Here is a 5,383-nt window from a genome sequence, read left to right on the forward strand (position 1 = left end):
TCGCTGGATGAGCCTCTCTGGTGACAATGGGACTAGGCACCGATCTATGAGTATAGCAGAATACCATTAGGCATCATTACATTGACATTTTCCCCTCTAGTAATGTTTGGTTCTATCCTAGGTCCCTGGGTCATCCAACCTGAGGTTCTGATCGTCTAAGCAGCATCAGGGGTTTGGATACTCTCTTGCCATGGGTTTAAGACTAGGTCATTGGTTGGCCATTCCCTCAGTCTCTAGGCCACCCTTATCCCAGCACATTCCATAGCCAGGACAGACTGTAGATTGAAGGTTATGTGGGTTGGTTTCCCACTCCTCCACATGAAGTCTTATCTGGTCACAGGAGATGGCCTGTCAGGCCAAGTGTTCACTATTGCTAGGAGTCTTAACTGGGCTCTTCATTGTAGATTCCTGGGCAAATCCCTTGCAGTAGGTTTTTATCTGGCTCTGAAATGCCCCCTTTCCAGTATTCTCCCTCTTCTCCCCCTCCAACCTGACCTCTCATGTTCCCATTCTCACCCACCCTCAGTCCACTCACAAAATCTCCTCTATTCCACCTTCCCAGGGAGATCCCTTCCCCATTACCTAGTCTTTCTGGGTCTGTGGATTGTAGTATAGTTATTCTTTATTTTATAGCTAAAAAGTGAGTACATACCATGCTTGTCTTTCCAGGTCTGGGTTACCTCATTCAGGATGATTTTTTTCCTAGTTCCATTCATTTGCCTTCAAATTTCACAATGTTATTGTTTTTAACAGCTGAGTAATAATACATTATGTAAATGTACCACATTTTCTTTATCCATTCCTCAGTTGAGGGACATCTAGGTTGTTTCCAGGCTCTGGCTATTACAAATAAAATTTCCATGCACTGAGTTGAGCAAGTGTCCTTGTGATATGATTGGACATCCTTTAAGTATATGCCCAAGAGTGATACATCTGGGTCTTATATATATCTACCGAACTGGTAGATCGGTTCCCAGTTTTCTGAGAAACCACCATATTGATTACCAAATAACCTATGAAATTCTTCTGGGAGTTTTTCCCAAGTTGTTCAAGTCTTCAATATCTCCATGTTAAATAGACCTACCTGTATGGCTGGAGAATCATCACAGAAGCTCAGAAATCTCGGGATGGGGCTTACAGGTGCTGAAGAAATCGAGGCACAAGACTGAGAGTCTGAGGCCTGAGACTGCAAAGTTCAGTGGTGCTGACCCAGGCTTCACACTGTCCTTGTATTATACCACCCACTTATTCCCTCCATCTGGAAAAATCTTCTTTCCAACCCCACCCACCACTCTCTGATCACTACCTCAGCCCAGTCTCCTTCGGATATTACCCCTAGAAGTCAAACTGACCCAACCGTTGAAGTTCTGGCTCATCGTCCACACTCCTTGAGCCCACCATTCTCCTGGGGCTTCTCTATCAGATGTCATTTTGCATAAAGTTTGCCCCTTCTCTTCCTTCCAAGTTTGACTGGGAACAAATGCTGACTTATTTTCATTTCATTTCCAACGGTGCCTTGAATAGGCCTGTCACACAGTCAATAGTTATACTGAATATGTTTATATAGGTACAGGGGTGATGAATGAGGGGATGGGTAGGCTGATGGACAGGTGAATATGGTAGCCCGAGGGGTAGATAGGTAGAATAGTAGATGGATATATAGGTGGGTGAGTAGATATTTGGATGGGTGGGTAGATTGGTGAGTAGAAGGATGATGGATAGATAGATGGGTTGGGTTCATAGGTGGGTAGATATTGGTGGGTGGGTGGATGGTGGATGGGCAGGTGGACAGATAAATAGGTGTGTCGATGGTTGAGTATGGGGGGAGACCAGTGTGAGGATGGGTGGGTGGGTGGTATTGTATTACATTTACAACTTTGGTCTGATCCATTTCTCCTAGATGACTGGAAATGTGAATGGTATATTTGGCATTTGTTCTCCAAAGAGAGCTGGACTGTTGTGTTAAGTTTTAAATACATAAAGCAGGATTCTATTCTTGCATTAACTGGGTGCTGAAGCTGAGCTCTCAAGTGGGGAGGGCCACTGTACTTCTTCTCCCTGCTCAAAGGGGCCTTGCCACCCCCTCTGCTCTTTACCATCGGATTTGAGCTCTCTGCTGGCTGACCTTTAGACACAAAGTCTGAGTATTCAAGCCCAGAAAAGCCACGTGATTCCTCTGAGAGAAGCATTTTAATAAAGGTTCTGCAAGAGTAAAATACCTGGCTTAAAGGGTAAACAGATTCCTGTTTGGCTTCCCCTCACCCCATTATCCTTCTTTGGTCTCTGTAGATTTGTCTGACTGTCCCTCCCCAAAGGTCACAGCATCTACCTGCTCCCTGATTACTGACTGCATAAAAAAAATGGGTCCATCTTGGAAAAAAAGAAATAATGAGCAAGTTTTGTATTCCTGGCCCCTGTGGAGAACATGGCACACCTGACCTCAGTTGTACCATTTATTTCCCTCTTCCTAGGGTACCAGGTCACAACCACAGCCAACCTAACACTGCAGCTATGATACCAAATTGATTCTCAGTGTTAAGAGGTTTAAAAGTCTCAGGATCTCCCAGTATACCTCACACCAAATTGCCAGCGCTGGGGTCTGACCCAGGGAGCCACCTAAACAGAAATAAAATGGAACCCCCCTGACTTCTGTAGCCTGTTTTCCCTGACCATGTTTGGGCAGGGCCAGGGTCCAATCTGTAGCTTCCTGCTGTGACCTTCTCCAAGTCATAGAGCAAGCAACTCCTAGGTCATTACTACTCCTATGTCTTACTCATCTCTGCATCCGGAATCAAGGCAGAGAGCACCAGGAAACCAAGGGTGTCCGGAGAACAGAACTGGAGATCCATAGAGTCAGAGTCTCTGGAGTTCACAACCCAGGAAGAGTGCTGTTAACTTCTAGAACCATTAAGCCTCAAAATGTATCGTTACTCCAGATGCAAAAGTCAGTTTGTGCTGGCAGTGGGCAGGTCCTACTGTGCTCCCTTGCGGGTAGCTGGGGGATGAAGAGAAAGACAGATTAAGAAATTCACAGCACCAAATATGAAACTAGGTTAAGGTCAAAGATTGGATTCCCTCACCTGGGTGGAGTGACCCGTTATCCCAGGCTTCCCAAGACTTCAGGAGTCACTTTCATCCTTAACAACATTAACCTGTTATGACCTGAGTTCATAAGTAACAAGGTCTCAGAGCAGGGAAATCTTGGTGAAAGCCATGGAGCCCCAAGTGTAGGAGGTGGAGGAGTTAAGCTGTGCATCTCCTGGCTGTCCTAATTGCTGAAAGCCACAGCATTCAGGAAGCAGAGTGTGAACAAAACTTCTCAGAGGCTGTACCATCCCCCAAACCTCCTGCCAGGCTGATTCACTGATGAGAATGTAAATGAGGAGAGGTTGGGATGCTGCAGGTCCAGAGCCTAACTACAGTGCACCGTGGGCTATCTTTAGTTGTTCTCATGCTAGCCATGGTTCTCACATCTCCATGTCTGACCTAACATCCTGTGACTGACATAAAACCTTTTGGATACAGTAACAGAACCCCAGTTTACACCAGTCAAAAAGACAAAGATTCATCATATAGCATCTAAGGCCTAGGGCAGAGGGTTCCCTGCTTTGGTTCAATACACCTACTAAATGTTTCCACAAATATATTTGAAAAGTGATTTAACTTACGACTTTCCATGTTCCATTACTATAAAAACTTTATCAAACTGCTAACACGTTTGAACATGGAATTTGGGGTGACATAAGTCTGCATTCCCTAGCCATGATCACTCATATTTGGCTTCTGAACAAACCATCTCTTATATCATCAGAGGCAAGAGTTGTGTTTTGCACCAACTGAGATTAGAAGGGGTTGTTAAAAGAGCATGCTCGGTCATCCCCAGAACCATGTTGGTTGCCTTCCTGTGCTGTGTATGGGGATGCAGGCCTATAATCTCAGCACTTTGGAGGTGGAGGCAAAGAAAAACCAAAAAATCAAGATCATCATTGACAGAAGACTGAGTTTAAGGCCAGCCTGGGTTACATGAGACCCTATCTCAAAACTCAAAAAACACCTTTACATCCTAATGCTCATAGCATCTCTGCATCCGGAATCAAGGCAGAGAGCACCAGGAAACTTGCACAGGCAGGCCAAGGAAGACCAGAGAACAGAACTGAAGACCCACGGAGTTAGGGTCTCTGGAGTAACAATACAGGGAGGGTAATGCTAACTTCTAGAAACATTTTTAAGAAGTGAGTCAGAAATATAGACCTCTGTTTGGGTAAACTAGCCAAACATCAAGCATCAGCGGCTGTATTAATCAGAATTATTGGGGGCACCAGCAGCTACTGACTCCTTATGACTATAACAAGGTCTGCCACAGATTCTCAAAGTCCAGCAAGGGAGCGACTGGGAGTCATCCTGGGTCAACAGCTTTGCATTCCATCACCCTCCAGACAGTGGAAGGACTATAAAGTCACAGCAAGAACTTCATCCATATTGCAGTGTGGTAGAGCTGAGGTCATTGGTGATGGGGCTACCTCCAGCCAGCCCCGAAGGAAGGCAAATGCTGCCAGTACAACATCTCACACAGGCCACATACAGCACAAGCCAAGCCCTGGGCTGTAAGCCAAGCCCAGTGCTGTCCCAGAGGGCTGTCCATGGCTCAGGGCCGCAGGTCACCTTCCAAGGAGAAATGTTCATGAAGTGTGACTTTAAGCTAGAGGATGGGCTGTCCTGTGTCACTTCCTTGTGTCTTAGCAAAGAACAAGAAGGTCTTAGCAAATGCCTTCTGTACATTAGGAAAACTGGACACTCGAGCTTGACCCTGAGACCCAAGGAACAGAAAGACACATGCCAGTACTCCCCTCAGCAATACATATACTAAAATCGGAATACAAAAGAAATTAGCATGGTCCTTGTACAATGACGGCACACAAATTTGTGAAGTGTTCTATATTTTTGGAGAAGCTTCTATTCATAGTATATGACGATTAAGGCAGACTCACAACTGGCCAGGATGCAGAAAATAAGAGATTGGAAAATGTTCACCTCTTAATGGAACATATATACTGAACCCCCCTTCCCAAGGCTTAGGGATAATTGCAAAATAGGGAACATAAAAAGTAAGAGCCAGAGGCAGTGCATGACCACAAGGAAGCAGTTTCTTCTGGACACACCTGCACATGTGAATTCACAGTGATGTGACAATATGTACAAGACATGACCAAGTCTAAGCCAGAACAAAGTCCAGTATTGAGAGGGGAGTTCGTCATGTCATCCTTTTGAGGAACTAGCTCAGGTGGTCCCCGACATATAAGTAGCTCCTTGAAGCTATTGGCAATTGTTAGCTGCTGACAGAGGTAGAGATGGTTTTCTATGAGTTTTCTACCCCTGGTAGGTT

General features: G+C 45.3%; 1 non-coding gene across 1 annotated transcript; it reads left to right on the forward strand.

Moving 5' to 3' along the window:
• The first annotated feature begins 4,839 nt into the window (after window positions 1-4,839).
• Window positions 4,840-4,943, forward strand: LOC125416450 (U6 spliceosomal RNA). Its single transcript, XR_007236885.1, has one exon. It is a non-coding gene; the product is annotated as a U6 spliceosomal RNA (small nuclear RNA).
• The last annotated feature ends 440 nt before the right edge of the window (window positions 4,944-5,383 follow it).

The sequence above is a fragment of the Myodes glareolus genome, chromosome 15 (genome assembly GCF_982192425.1).
Source record: "Myodes glareolus chromosome 15, mMyoGla1.1, whole genome shotgun sequence".
In the NCBI taxonomy this organism is placed as follows: domain Eukaryota; kingdom Metazoa; phylum Chordata; class Mammalia; order Rodentia; family Cricetidae; genus Myodes; species Myodes glareolus.